The sequence below is a fragment of the Pinus tabuliformis genome, chromosome 2_2 (assembly GCF_031772625.1).
Source record: "Pinus tabuliformis cultivar Carrire ecotype Pingquan chromosome 2_2, CPIR1, whole genome shotgun sequence".
Classification (NCBI taxonomy): domain Eukaryota; kingdom Viridiplantae; phylum Streptophyta; class Pinopsida; order Pinales; family Pinaceae; genus Pinus; species Pinus tabuliformis.
This window is the reverse complement of record NC_142300.1, coordinates 1,304,554,020-1,304,568,767: the sequence shown is the minus strand read 5'-3', so window position 1 is coordinate 1,304,568,767 and position 14,748 is coordinate 1,304,554,020. Positions and strand designations below refer to the sequence as shown.

At 36.0% G+C, this 14,748-nt stretch overlaps 1 pseudogene; it reads right to left on the bottom strand.

The window, feature by feature from the left end:
• Window positions 1-1,431: 1,431 nt before the first annotated feature.
• The window catches only part of LOC149198281 (disease resistance-like protein CSA1), a 35,428-nt pseudogene continuing 22,111 nt past the window's right edge, over window positions 1,432-14,748 (bottom strand).

Here is a 14,748-nt window from a genome sequence, read left to right as displayed (position 1 = left end):
CATTGTAAGTTGAGTTTGTCAATGCTAAACTAATAGTGGTCAAGCAAAGAAATTAATAGAGTCTTGCCTTGCCAAGGAGTAATAATAAAAAAATGAAATCTTATTAACCATTAATTAATTAAAATGCAACTTAATTATTTTATAATATTTAAATTAATTTATAATAAATATTATTAATTAACAAGTTCAAAATTAATAAACATGGTTAGTTAGTAAGTTTAAAATTTTATTAGTCAAATTAAATAACTTTATTCATAAACAAATACAATGGGATAAACTCATTAATAATTAAGTGAAAATTGATTCAAACCATAAATTTTTATTTAATATATATTAAAAATAGTTAGACACTTCAAAAAATTAATATATATTCATTTAATTATTATATAATTATTTTAAAAATAAAAACCACTTATTTATATTATCAAATATTTATTGGTTATTACAAAATTTGGTTTAAGCTCATGAAAATGAAATGAATTTTAACAAATTAATTAAATTATAGTAACAAAATTATATATTTTTATTTAGTATGAATAAGAAATCATTAAAAAAATATTAATAATAAATTAAAATGGTTATGGAATTTAAACAACAAATAACTAAGTAAAACAACTCCATTTCTAATATTTATATTTTTTTTACGGAATATATTCAACTTATTTTTTTTTATAGATATATCTTCCCTTTCAAATATATTTATCTACACTTTACAGAGAAAATGTAAAACATTATAGATAACCTTCTCAACAAAAGCATTGTCATTATAATAGGACATTATTGTTGTCGTTGCTTAGGATTAGATTCTCAATAGACACAATACATAATTATAATTAAGAAAATGCCTCAATTTACCAATCAAACAGTAAAACCTAAATCACTAAATTATAAACCTTAATAATCACTTGAATTCATTGTTTTTAAATTAATTTCAGTATATTGAAACTATGTTTTTAGTTTAATCTCACTATATTGAAACGATGTCCTTGAGTAATGTTTGTGACTCCAAACGTCCACTAATTTTCTGAATCAACACTAGTACTGTTTGTGACTCCAAACTTCCACTAATTTTCTAAATCAACACTCTTCAAACCCTAACCATAGAAATCTCCAAGCAACAATGTTTTGTAGTATTAATAATAATTTAAAATAAAGTTCTAATTTATTTAGCTTTTAAGATTTTTTAAATTTAACCAGTGAGATGTACCATATAGTAAATGTAAGTATTATAAATTAATGTCTATCAATTTTTCCAATCATTTAAATTATTATAATTGTAAAAATATTTAAACATTTAAATATACAAGTATTACATAAATAATATATATTATTTTTTATATTGCAAACACGATCAATTTCAAATCAGGCAGGTTTTGAAATTCCGAGAGCTTAACTGCCTTACCCTGACATGGTATCAATTACATTCATATCTCACAAGAAAGTGAGAAAAGCTGCAGGCAATACTTCAAACTTGTTGAAATTAATGACGCCTGAGCATTTAAACGTGCACATATTTTCAAAGCATTCATGGGAGATTACCAAACTATCAAACCTCTTCAAGTTGTATTAAGTTTCCAAACTAATGTGGAAGCACTTGTAGACTAAAGCAATCGCGCATGTCAATGGCTTGGAGATTCCTCAAGTTACCAAATGAATTTGGAAGCATCTTTAGACTCCAACACCCTCTAAGATTAATAGTTTGGATATTTGTCAAGTTCCCAAATGAATCTGGAAGCGTCTACAAACTAGAGCAGTAGGAGACTTTAATATTTTGGCGATTCATCAAGTTCCCAAATGAATATCGAAGCACCCGTAGAAGACAACACCCGAACAGGTCAATAGTTTTGAGATTCATCAAGTTCCCAAATGAATTTGGAAGAACTTGGAGACTCCAGCACCAAGATAGGTTAATAGATTGGAGATTCGTTAAGTTCCCAAACGAATCTGGAAGCACCTGCAGACTCAAGCAGTGGTACATTGTAATAGTTTGGAGATTTGTCAAGTTCTCAAACGAATCTGGAAGCACCTGCAGACTAGAGCACCCTAACAGGTCAATAGTTTGGAGATTCATCAAGTTCCCAAATGAATCTGGAAGCACGTGCAGACTAGAGCACCCAACCAGGTCAATAGTTTGGAGATTCCTCAAGTTCCCAAAAAAATCTAGAAGCACTTGCAGACTAATGCAGCAGGATAGGTGAATAGTTTAGAGATTCGTAAAGTTCCCAAGCAAATCTGGAAGCACCTCGAGACTATAGCACTTGAACATGTGAATAGTTTGGAGATTCGTTAAGCTCCCAAACGAATCTGGAAGCACCTGCAAACTAAAACACTTGTAAAGGTGAATAGTTTGGAGATTCATCAAGTTTCCAAATGAATATGGAAGCACTTGCAGACTAGATCACTTGGATAGATGAATAGTTTGGAGATTCTTCAAGTTCCCAGATGAATCTGTAAGCACCTTCAAACTAGAGCAGTAGGACAGGTTAATAGTTTGGAGATTTGTCAAGTTCCCAAATGAATCTGGAAGCACCTGCAAACTAGAGCACCCAAACAGATCAATAGTTTGGAGATTCGTTAAGTTCCCAAACAATTCTGGAAGCATCCTTAGACTTGACCAACCAGAGAATGAAAGGCTTTCCAAGCTTATTAAGTTTCCAAATGAAACTGGGAGCATGTTCAAATTGGAGCACCCCTCGAATTCAAACTACCCACAGGAATATGCACGGTAAAATATTGGAAGTTCGTTAAGCTCCCAAGGGAATCTGGTAGGGACTCCATTTCAAAACAGGTCCTTAAGTTCGCAAAAAAATATTGGTAGGCAGTCCATTTTTATATAGGAATATAAAAAAGGAAATTGTACCTCCATAGCCCCATAATTATAAGTGTTTCAATGACTGTAGATGGCAGAGTTAGTCTAGTAAAGTTACATGCCTAGAAAAAGAGACCACAATTTTCTCCAGATGCCTCAACTTCCCAATGGACTTGGGAACCTCCACATGTCTAGCCTTGATATACAATTCCCACAATTGCTCTGGTGCCTACAATCTTTTAAAATTGGTTTGACCCCTAGTATGCTAAAAATACTAAAGATCAAAGCAATTTGCAAGATAAAAACATCTTATGTCAAGAACTTCAAATGAATACCTGTGATTCATCCAGCCACAGTGTTTCAAGTTCACTCCCCTCTATTCATAGAACTCTTAAATTCTTGAGTAGAATACAAGAATGTAGTCTGGAGTACAGAAAGTTAACCCAGCAGAGCCATATGAGTGTGTTGAAGCCCCGCAAATTGGGTCGACAACAAGGGGGATACCTGCTCGGTCCGGACCTTGGTTGGTAGCTCCTTATCCGTTTGGTATAGAGGGTCCGACTGGGGATAATGGGACCAGTTTCCCAATCTATGAGTGTGTGTGTGTAGAATTTGATGTTGCTGATCTAACAGTTCCTATTTAAGATATTCTAATTCAAACTTTAATCTAATTTATGCTATTGTAATCTAATAAACAGTAACATCTAATTCTATACTAACCCGGGATGTAATTCTTTTATTATTCGATCTAAAGAGATTTCAAATAACAACTAGTAATAAAGATCATTCAACGATTATAAGAAAGGAAACAATAAAGATGAACCACTTCACATAAAAAGTTAGACAAAACAGTTGTGAAAAACATATCGCATATTGAGCTATTCATACATTAAGGATAAATAAATAGCTATCACCATACAAAAGTGCCAAATGATAACTCAGGCATTCATGCAATAATACATAAACAACTAAAAAACTGTTTATCACTTTAACATATAAGCAAAAATGGTCAAGAGATAAAAGTACCATTTATGACTAGTCCTACTCATAAGCTTCAAGCAACAATGATTTATCTCTCCTTGCTCTAACATCCTCGGAGGGTGCAAAAGTGCATGTTCTGAGGACAATATTTTGATAAATTTATGGACCCTTCTCTAAATGTATGAGAAGGGTTTAAATATTACTAACTAAATAACTTAATTACACAAATTCAGGATATGGTTTAAATGACCACGCTTTTTCTAGGCAAAACTATTTCTAAAAATTAAATCTAATATCTAACTATTTCTGCATTTGCTCCTTAATGTTGCAAGCATTCAGTATTTGCCTGGGTAGAGTCGGTTGACTGTCTTCCGCTTTTGGTTGAGCTAAGCAAACAGAAATGGTAAGAGCTGGCACCATCTTTTTAGCAAAATCGATGATATACTCAAGAGTCATCTTCTGACTATGTGGATTTACTGTGTATGCCCAGTAATAATCCAAGTTCAACTTAGCTAACCTTGAATCGCTTCTGCCTTTTTCTCTAGCTTTATGTTTCCAGTTTGTTCTTTACCATTGCTTTCTTGCATTTTTCAGGCTTACAAGTGACTGAGCAGTTAGAGGCTTTGCTTCTTGAACAATTTTCTCAGTGATGCGCGATTAGCGCTAGGCGCTAATCGCACATCGGAAACTGCCTCCGTTCTTTGATCCGGGCTTCTCTGATGCGTTTTTCGCCTTTAGCACCTTTTTCTTCACCGGGTATAAGCTTCAAAATTTGTAAAAATACTGCTTTCGTGAGTTCTTGACCTTGAGCATTAAACCGCCTGTTGATATCAGCATCATTCAATTACTCATTCAATCATGGCTGTGAATGAAAGATCTGTAATGGATGGCTCAGCAGCGTTCCTGTGAATCTGCAGCTCTGTTGCATGCGGGTGTCTTTTCTCTATCTTTGAACATTGGAGTTTTACTCTTTTTCCTCATAGCTTCCTGCACATTGCTTTGTGTATCTTTCGTTTTTTATTCCTGCAGTTCACAAGTAAGGAAAGAGTAATGACAATAAAAATTGACAGGAAAGCTTTAAACTCTACGGATGTACAAAAACATGCCACCTGACCTGAACTAGCTCTTCGAAAAACAAAAAATCATCTTTCATTAACAACTGGCATATAATTCATTAATTATCATTAAAGCGCGTATCCAGTTCTTGGTTTATGGAAAACTTTTTCTTGAACGTTGAGCCAGGAAAATTGGCGATGGACTGTTTCTGCGATTCGCATCGCAGCATCGCATTTCGCAGTATCGCATTATCGCAATTTCATTGTGTTGTGTTATCACAAGGTTGCTTGATCGCGCTATCGCAAGATCGTGGATCGCAGTATCGCAATATCGTGGAACGCAATATCGCAGTATCGCATTATCGCTGATCGTTGTAATCGTTAAATTGTTATGTGTCTTTCATGCAATTTTGCGAGATGCGATATGCGATATCGCATATCGGCGATTTTTTAAGGTTTTCCAACATGAGCGTTTCTTAATGCATGCGATGCAATGGAGTTCGCATCGCAATCTCGTAGTTTATCAATTTTACTCATAAGGAAATGACCTATCATTCTTCGCGCGATGCGATGTTTTTTAAGGAGTAAAAATACATGAGCCTTAATTGATTTTTTGAATTTTTTACTAAGGGTCCCCACTTACCTAGTGTTATTGCTAATACTAAATAAGGAGGGGGGTTGTTGGTGGCCACAACAATTGGCAATTCACTTGGAAGAACCAGTTATCTCTGTTTTTCTATTGAATTTTCTAAACTTCCAAAACAGAAAATTTTTCAGAAAATTAAACTTTATTATGGAAAGATAAAGTACATTATGCTCTAAACTGTCAATGATATTTTGTTTCAACAAATTTTCACTTTGATTATTCGCTTCCTCAGGCTAGTCCTTGTATTTACATCAGTCATTACTTGGTCTTGTAAAGATAAAACAAAGTTTCCTCTGTAAGCCAGTTTTAAATATGCTCATTTGTCGTAGGTAGAGCCTTTGCTGCCAGCAGGCGTTTATAGCCTCGACAGGGTTACCTGTTACCCAGCAATGATCCTGTATCCCACTTAAGGCAGCCTACAACTTTCAAAGAAAAATCCATATCCACACTTATTGCTTTGATTTTCTTTTTATTCTTAAAGAACAATGTCTTGGTTTGGTAGCCAAATTATGACACAGTCATTCACTTGATTTATAACTTTGTTGAACAAGCTGGCTCGTGATGAGACCCCTTATCTTTTGATTGCAACAATCTTGAGTCATTGCCCTGTTGTGGTGTATAGTATTGGCAAAGTCAGCAAGTTATAATATCTGTGATTATGATAAGCCGGCTCGTGATGAGACCTCTTATTCTTCAAGATAAAGTGTATCCTTGGGTTGTTCCTCTGAAAGTTGTGATTTCCTTAGCAGGGAGGAAGTCATTGTTTCCTTAAGATAGCTCTGGACGACAATAATAGAGTTTTTGGAAACAGTTGTTCTACAGAGAATCTTTATTTTGTTATTGATACCTTTCATTGTACTGAGATAAAACAATTTCTTCACTAAAGGTTGTTTTCATCAAACTTTTTGAAGTTGAAACTAGTATCATATCTAGACTAGAGTCTTTAACTGTATCTATCAATAATAAAGATTAGTTTTCCAAAAGATTTGCTATTTATACAAGCGAAAAGTTCAAAATCTGAAAGAGAATTGGTGTTTTTTCCGTAAATGCCTAATGTAACCACTTACAACTGGTTTTATTATGAAAAAGAAAAACAACTATTTTGCAAAAAATAGAAGAATAATCTTCTATGGAAAATATTTCTTAAGAATTTGTCCATTAACAGGCAAAGGAACCCTCTTACCTGCTAAATCCTATAACACAAACGTTGATGGTCCTATGACTTCTACAATTTGAAAAGGACCAAGCCACATTCTTTGAAATTTTGTATGTTTGCCCTTTTCTTCATGAGCCTTGTCCCACTTTAAAACTAAATCTCCCATCTGAAAATCTTTTCTGGTCATTATGTTTGAATCAAAAGAGGATTTTACTAGTGCTTGATGATGAGCATGCGTTTTCCTAGCCTGTTCTCATTGTTCTTCTAATTTAATTATTTCCATTTGTCTCAGCTGTAAGGAGGAAGTGGGTACTTCATCAATGTATTGAACTAAATACAAAGAGGGAATTGCTAAGTGAGTCGGAAGAACCACTTCTTTCCCATAAACTAAATTAAAGCGAGAAGTACCGATAGAAGCTTTTTGCGTTATTCGGTCTGCCCATAAAGCATATATCAAAGACTTGTGCCAATTCTTATGATTTTGGTCAACTGTTCTTTTAATAATCCTGATTAGTTTTTTATTTGTTGACTCAGCTAACCCATTGCCTTGTGGGTAGTAATTGGCCAAATATTTAAGTTTGAATCCTCTTTTAAGTGCGAATTCAATCATTGCATTTCCAGAAAAGTATGATGCATTATCAAACATTAAAGCGGATGGCAATCCAAACCTAGTGATTATAAATTGATCTATGAACTCAATGATATTTTCAGAATTAGTCGTCTTGAGCGAAACTGCTTCTACCCACTTAGTAAAATAATATGTTGCTGTGAGGATGGATCTATGCTGCTTAGAAGAGTGAGGAACGATCTCACCTATTATGTCCAATCCCCACTGACTGAAAGGTTGCTCGATGTTTACCGGCTGTAGTGGCAAGGATGGCTTCTTTTGTCTTCCAGCAGTAGTTTGACAGACTTGACATCTCCTCACATAATTGTGTGAGTCTTTAAATAATGTGGGCCATTAATATCCTGCGCACAAGATTTTATGTGCAGTAGCATCTCCAGCATAGTGTCCGCCTGCCAGCCCATCATGGAGTTCCTGCAAAACTTTTTCAGCTTCAGATTTCTCAAGACACCTAAGAAGGACAGAATCATAATTTTTCCTAAAAAGAATATCATTTATGAGCTGATATTGTTTGGCTTTCAACCTTAGAGCTCTTTTCTTAGTATGATCGAGGTGTGAAGGAGCATACCCGTTCTTAAGATAATAAATGATATCAGTGTATAATGATTCTGCATCGTTTAGGCTTACCTCGCATATTTGTACTTCTTCAGATGGAATTTCAGAAATTTGTGATGCTCCAACCAGCATTTTGCAGAAGCCTTGACCTCTTACAATGTTTGCTGGTTTAATCTCAATGTCATATTCCTGTAAGGAAGTAACCCAATTGGCCCTTTTCTCACCCACATCCTTCTGTACTAGAAGCTTCCTTACCGCTGGAAACGGTACTATAATCTTAGTATGGGTTTTAAGTATGAAAGGTCTGAATTATTTGACCGCTTTGAAAACAGCACAAGCCTGTTTCTCCACGTCTGAATAATTTAGTTCAGCACCCTATAAATTTGAACTGAAAAACGCAATTGGAGCTTCCGCTTTTCCTTGATTTGCTTGAGTTACAATCGCAGCATATGACTTAGCTCTGAAAAATTCGAAGTTGCTAAAGATGGAGCATTAATAATAGCGTGTTTGATCAGGTTGAATGCTTCATGTTCATCTTGGCCCCATTTAAAATTTGAATTCTTTTTAATCATGGTTTGCAAAGGAGACACGATTCGTGAAAAATCTGGAATGAATCTCTTTACAAAGTTGATCTGACCAAGGAAAGATTGCATGGCTTTTTTGTTGTGAGGTAGGGATATTTCAGAAATTTCTTTGATTCTGTTGGAATTGATGTGAATACTGGATTTTGACACTATGAATCCTATAAGTTTCCCTTCACTTAGTGCGAAAAATATTTCTTTGGGTTAAGTGAAATTCCATACCTTAAACATCGTTGAAAGATTTGTTTCAAGTCTTTGAGATGGTCGCTTCGTTTCTTCGAATACAATGTTATGTCATCCAAATAAATTACTACAGATTTATTGACTAAACCTTTGAATGCAATGTCCATGGCTCTCTGAAATGTGGCACCAGCATTAATCAAACCAAATGGCATTTTTCGATATGCGTATGTGCCCCATTTAGTTTTGAATGTGGTTTTCAATTGGTCATCAGGATGTACCAACACTTGATTATATCCTAAAAATCCATCCAAGAAAGACATTAATTCTGAACCCGACACTACCTGTCGTATCTCTTCCATAGGTGGTAAAGGAAAATTATCTTTTTGGCAGGCCTTGTTAAGGTTTCAAAATTCAGTGCAAATCCTAATATCTCTGTTTTTCTTTCTAACAGGTACCATATTGGAGACCCATTTAGAATGTCTGACGGGAAAGATTATTCTGGCATTGAATAACTTATTGAGCTCAGTTTTTATCTGATTTTATAAATTGGGGTGGATCTTTCTCAGCTTTTGTTGGACAGATTTTTCATTATTGATCATGGGAATAGTATGCTGGATGATAGAAGTGTCGTATGTTTTGAGCTCATCATAATTCCAGGCAAAAACATTTTTATATTGTCTCAAAAGACGAATATACGCTAGTTTTTCTTCAGGGGCTAGGCCGAGGCCTAGATTAATGTTTTGTGGGTTGGCATCGATCCCTAGGTTTACTAATTCCTAGTTCAAGGTTGAACTTTGGAGTGTTGAATTGGTAGACCTCTTAAACCGATCTTTCAAATCGTACAAGTCTTCTAACTTGACCACCGACTTAGGTATAGCATTGTTAGTGCTATCTTGTTGCAATTGTCAATCATGTTGGTCTTCGTCAATTATTTGATTAGAGTAAGATCCTTCAGATGTGAGGAAATTTACAATATCAAGATCATCATTGAATACTCTCCAATTTGTGATGTTATCAGGAATGGATGGTCTAAAGATTAATTCTATTGAGAATCTATCTGGACTAAAAACTTCTGAAGGAATAATCTTAGAAGCTACGTTAGCCAAAAGGTCTGCACTTGTGTTTTGGATTCTGGGGATTGAAGAGATATTAAACGCTATGAAATGCTCAGTCAGATCTTGAACTAAGGATTGATAATGTTTTAAATGACCTGATAAGAAATGTATAGTGTTACGTACCTGTTTAACCACAATCTCAGAGTCTCCAAAAATTTGAAGATACTTGACGTTTAACCTAATTGCTTTGTACAAGCCTTGGACCAAAGCCTCATATTCTACTGTATTGTTGGTGCAATCGAATTCGAGTCTGCATGTGAGCATGATTTTATCTCCTTCTGGACTAATCAGAATGCATCCTGCTCCTTCTCCTTAGTTAGATCTAGAACCATCAAAAAATAATTTCCAAAACAAAGATTTATTTATAGGTTTATCTAAAAAATTGATACATTTCGAACTATCAGTTCGAGAAAAATTCTCGACTTGGGACAAAACATAGTGTTCAAAATAGGGTGACACATGAGCATTGAAATTGCCAAGGAAAGAATCTACTGATTAATTGCCAATAATGCTACTATTATATGCTACTGGTTCATTTTCTCCCTCTAACTCTGTTACTATGTACTTCTGATGTAGCTCTCGTTCAACTTTTATTTGATTCGGTTTACTGTTGTAGGGCAGCCACATGTGCGACCAGTCGGTTGAAAATTATCCATGGAGTTTTTCTGACCAATCCCTGCTAAGAATTAAGCCATAGAATTCAGGAATGTCAGCAACTAAAATGTCAATAACTTGACATACCTTTGGGTCGGATGACAACCTTATGGTTACTTGATTTAGTTCATCGATTACTTCGACTTGAGATCGATCTAACTGAACTATGCGCACAACGGATTTATGTGGTTGAACGTTTAACTTGGCACATATGGATTTGGGTAAAATATTCAATGAAGCACCAGAATCTACCAAACAATTATGCACATTTTTATTGAAGATTTCATAAGTAAGGAGAAACGGGGGAGTGTGAGATCTTGATCTTCCTCCAATTAGAGCGATGTCATTTGGATCAATCTTATCGATCGCGTTAGTTGGAGGTCTTCCCATGTTATGGGAAGCTTGAGAAAGTACAGCGGCAGGCAAAGGTGCAATTGGCACAACATGTAATTCTTTCATCATTATCTTCTGTTGATGCTTTAACTTGCTTAGTTCGTAAAGGGTGATGTTGGCCCTAGTCTTTTTCATGTCTTCTATAATATTGTATTCCATTTCATCCGACATTATCAGTGTTTTAGATGGAGATGTTTCATCTGTTTGGACTGGGTTGGTTTGTGTTGCTTTAGATTTCATTTTCTTTGTTGCGACTTTATCCTTTATTGCAGAGCTTGTGCTCTTCGGCTTAGGGGTAGTCTGGGGAGGATCAAGCTGATTTTTTCTTCGTGTGCTAATTGGGAATACTTCTTGATCTTCTTCTTGTGGGAGGATGAAATCCCACATTCCTTGTAATTCCACAACTTCTTCGTCATCAGTCTGCCCTTCAGTGGTAATTTCCTCTTCCTCTTCCTCGGATTCAGCATTTGAAATGGCATTGGGTGGCTTTGCATCCGTTGAAGGACCTCTTTTAAAAGCTTTGTAGGGCTTTTTTGAAGAAGTTTCTGCTACTTGTTTTTTTATGTCAACCATTTCATTGGACATGGTCTTTAGAACTTTCTACAATCCTTCCAAATCGAATGGATCTTTTGCTTGTTTCTTCTTGGAGTCTTCCTTGAAGGTGACCTTTTTGGATTTACATTCCTCTATCGCAGATTTCTTTTCCAGGGCTATTATTCGTTTCTCTACTGCTATTGCTTCTTTCATGTTATCGGCTAAGGTTGTTTTATTGGCCCTATCCACGAAGATTGCTATGTTCGATGGTAGAGCGGTGATATACCATTCACATCGTACTTCTTCACTGGGCTGGGAAGCAGTAGGAATTTTGTTGAAAATTTTATTAAAACGTAAATTGAAATCCTTGATAGGCTCTCTAGTTTTGGCTCTAAGGTTGGATAGGTCATTGATTAACGTTGCCATAGACCTGTCATCACCAAACTTGGTCAAGAATTGCTCCTGGAAGATGTCCCAACTAGTGATGGATCCAGAGGGTAATGAAAAATACCATGACCCGGGTATTCCTTACAGAGTATAAGGAAAAAGCCTAACAACAACATCTTCATTAGTAACCCCATTGAGATTAATGGATAGCATGAAGTTATTTATGTGCTCTTCTACTAGCATCTCTGCCTCGGGATTAAATTTAGGCAGCCATTTCTCAGGATGGGTCGGTATTTGACTCAAGGGGGCAGGGATTAAGACTGCCCCAGGGTTATTCCATGGAGACTGGGCCATTGTTGAACTACTAACAGAGGAAAGTGCAAAAGATGATCCCTGTGGCTGGGAGGATGAGGATACTACGATTGTAGATGATTGAAGAGGAGTTGTGGGTGTTCCAGTGGACAAATGGACGATGATCTGGAGTGGTGGAGTGGATGGTTGACTTCGCGGTGAAGAATTTGAGATGGACGATGTTGACGAAAGAGTCTCACTGTCAGACTCTTTAGGTGATTTCCTCGCTCTTTTCCTAGTGGGAAGAGGTAATTCGGTTGGCTGAACGCCAAACTTTTCACTCTTTAGCCTGGTCAGGGGATGAGCAAGATTGTAATGCGAAGTCACACTGCCTTGAGATTTATCAAACCTTTGAGGAGAAATGGAAAATCACTGAAGTTTGTGAATGAGGGATTCGACTTCAGGAAGTTCAACGGTAGATTGTTCTGAAATATCAGGGTGTGTAGCAGTGACTGATACTCGAGTGACTTCTGACTCTTGATTTAATTGTAATGGAGAAGTCAGGGGAGATGATGAGGGTGATTTACTCTCAGAATAGTATTCAGATTTGGATTTACTTGCCATTCATAGTTCAGGCCCTCCTTCTAGCGCCAAATATGTTGAAGCCCCGAAAATCGGGTCGACAACAAGGGGGATACCCGCCCGGTCCGGACCTTGGTTGGTAGCTCCTTATCTGTTTGGTAAAGCGGGTCCGACTGGGGATAATGGGACCAGTTTCCCAATCTATGAATGTGTGTGTGTAGAATTTGATGTTGCTGATCTAACAGTTCCTATTTAAGATATTCTAATTCAAACTTTAATCTAATTTTATGCTATTGTAATCTAATAAATAGTAACATCTAAGTCTATACTAACCCGGGATGTAATTCTTCTATTATGCGATCTAAAGAGATTTCGAATAACAACTGGTAATAAAGATCATTCAGCGATTATAAGAAAGGAAATCAATAAAGATGAACCACTTCGCATAAAAAGTTAGACGAAACAATTGTGAAAAACATATCACATAATGAGCTATTCATACATTAAGCATAAATAAATAGCTATCACCGTACAAAAGTGCCAAATGATAACTCAAGCATTCATGCAATAATACATAAACAACTAAAAACTGTATATCACTTTAACATATAAGCAGAAATGGTCAAGAGATAAAAGTACCATTTATGACTAGTCCTACTCATAAGCTTCAAGAAACAATGATTTATCTCTCCTTGCTCTAACATCCACTAAGAGTACAGAAGTGCAACATCAATAGCAGATATCAAATGCAAACATCAACAAATCTTGATCCATTCATTCACCAAAACCTCCTCGAAGGGTGCAAAAGTGCATGTTCTAAGGACAATTTTTTGATAAATTTATGGACCCTTCTCTAAATGTATGAGAAGGGTTTAAATACTACTAACTAAATAACTTAATTACACAGATTCAGGATACGGTTTAAATGACCACCTTTTTTCTAAGCAAAACTATTTCTAAAAATTAAATCTAATATCTAACTATTTCTGCGTTTGCTCCTTAATGTTGCAAGCATTCAGTATTTGCCTGGGTAGAGTCGGCTGATTGTCTTCCGCTTTTGGTTGAGCTAAGAAAACAGAAATGGTAAGTGCTGGCACCATCTTTTCAGCAAAATCGATGATATACTCGAGAGTCATCTTCTGACTATGTGGATTTACTGTGTATGCCCAGTAATAATCCAAGTTCAACTTGGTTAACCCTTGAATTGCTTTTGCCTTTTTCTCTAGCTTTTTGTTTCCAGTTTGTTCTTTACCATTGCTTTCTTGCATTTTTCGGGCTTACAAGTGACTAAGCAGTTAGAGGCTTTTCTTCTCGAACAATTTTCTCAGCGATGCGTGATTAGCTCTAAGCACTAATTATGCATCGGAAACTGCCTCCGTTCTTTGATCCGGACTTCTTTGATGCGTTTTTCGCCTTTAGCACCTTTTTCTTCACTGGGTATAAGCTTCAAAATTTGTAAAAATACTGCTTTCGTGAGCTCTTTACCTTGAGCGTTAAACTACCTGTTGATATCAGCATCGTTCAATTACTCATTCAATCATGGCTGTGAATGAAAGATCTGTAATGGATGGCTCAGCAGCGTTCTTGTGAATCTGCGGCTCTGTTGCATGCGGGCATCTTTTCTCTGTCTTTGAACATTGGATTTTTACCCTTTTTCCTCATAGCTTCCTGCACATTGCTTTGTGTATCTTTCGTTTTTTGTTCCTGTAGTTCACAAGTGAGGAAAGAGTAATGACAATAAAAATTGACAGGAAAGCTTTAAACTCTACGGATGTACAAAAACATGCCACCTGACGTGAAATGGCTCTTCGAAAAACAAAAAATCGTCTTTCATTAACAACCGGCGTATAATTCATTAATTATCATTAAAGCGTGTATCATGTTCTTGGTTTATGGAAAACTTTTTCTTGAACGTTGAGCCAAGAAAATTGGCGATGGACTGTTTCTGCGATTCGCATCGCATTTCGCAGTATCGCATTATCGCAATTTCGTTATGCTGTGTTATCGCAAGGTCGCTTGATCGCGCTATCGCAAGATCGTGGATCGCAGTATCGCAATATCGCGGAACGCAATATCGCAGTATTGCATTATCGCTAATCGCTGTAATCGTTAAATTGTTATGTGTCTTTCATGCAATTTTGCGAGATGCGATATGTGATATCACATATCGGTGATTTTTTAAGGTTTTCCAACGTGAGCAT